This window comes from Oryx dammah, unplaced genomic scaffold (assembly GCF_014754425.2).
Source record: "Oryx dammah isolate SB20612 unplaced genomic scaffold, SCBI_Odam_1.1 HiC_scaffold_16, whole genome shotgun sequence".
Classification (NCBI taxonomy): Eukaryota; Metazoa; Chordata; class Mammalia; order Artiodactyla; family Bovidae; genus Oryx; species Oryx dammah.
Window position 1 is genome coordinate 52,881,596 of NW_024070200.1, and position 1,148 is coordinate 52,882,743.

The 1,148-nt window shown below is 57.9% G+C and overlaps 1 protein-coding gene across 1 annotated transcript in view; it reads left to right on the forward strand.

The window, feature by feature from the left end:
• The first annotated feature begins 279 nt into the window (after positions 1-279).
• SV2B (synaptic vesicle glycoprotein 2B) overlaps positions 280-1,148 on the forward strand; it is a 242,673-nt gene continuing 241,804 nt past the window's right edge. The window contains exon 1 of the mRNA XM_040256978.1: positions 280-730. The gene's annotated coding sequence lies outside the window, so the exon portion shown is untranslated. The remainder of the gene's footprint in view (positions 731-1,148) is intronic.

A 1,148-nucleotide genomic window follows, 5' to 3' on the forward strand; every position in this document is an offset into this window, starting at 1 on the left:
TCGATCCCTGATCAGGGAAGATTCCCTGAAATAGGAAATGGCAACCCATTCCAGTATTCTTGCCTGGAAATTCCATGCACAGCGGAACCTGGCGAGCTGCACGCATGGGGTCGCAAAGAGTCCACACGACCGAGCAGGCACGCACTATCCGAGGATTCACCTTCCCAGGAATTCAAGTCGTGCCCTCCGAAGTGTCTTAGTTTGGGGCTGGTGAAAGGGAATGTGGAGTGCATAGCGCCCCCTGGTGCCGGGCGCGGTGGAAAGCGCGAAAGAGGTGCCAGTCATCAATAGGGGATGAAACTCGAAACTCGAGGAATAAGAAGTTTAGCGTGTATTGCTCTGCAAATCCAGACAGCCTGAGTCCCGAGCTGGGTCCTCTGCCCATCAAGCTATCCCAAACACTCCGTCTTGAATCAGAAGGGGATTTAGAAGCGAGAAGAGGTGGCCGCCGCCAATGCCTTTAATGCCCAGGCCTGGAAGAAAGCTGGTTAGGATCTGATCCCGCTGAGTAGAGGACCCAGGAGCCTCCCGCCCTGGGTGCTCGGTGTGGCGGGGGCGCGCTGCGCGCTGCGGCGGCGCGGGCGCCGTGATGCAGGTGTGACACTCGCGGACTCCTGCCTCCGCCGGGATCACCCCAGCACCGCGTTCTCCCGAGCTGCCGGCCGGGCCAGCCGGAAGGACCCCGCTCCGCCCTCACCCGGAGGCGGCCGCGTGCGGATTTCCCACCCAGGTAGGGGACGGCATTGCTCACTCCGGTGCGTGCAGACCCGACCGGGGGCGCTGAGCCCACGCGACCCTGGGGGCTCCCAGGCTCGCCTGCCTGGGCTGAAACGTACACACTGCTACCTCTGAATGTTGTTTATAGTAAATGGCACAAAAGACAGGGGAGAGTCTTGGAAAGCTGGCGCAGAAAAGCAAGCACTTGCCTGCTGCGCGGGGTTGCGCGCCTCTTTAAAGCGGGCATCCCCAAGGGCTGTTTTTAATCCTGTTTGAACTGTTAGCGCCATACATAGTTTTGCAACTTAGGCTATTGACGTTGATAACTCCCTTTCCATAAGCTTCCTAGTCACCCCTTTTAGTTTCAGTTATTTTCAATTAGATGGATGTGTGTGTGTGTGTGTGTGTGTGTGTGTGTGTGTGTGTGTGTG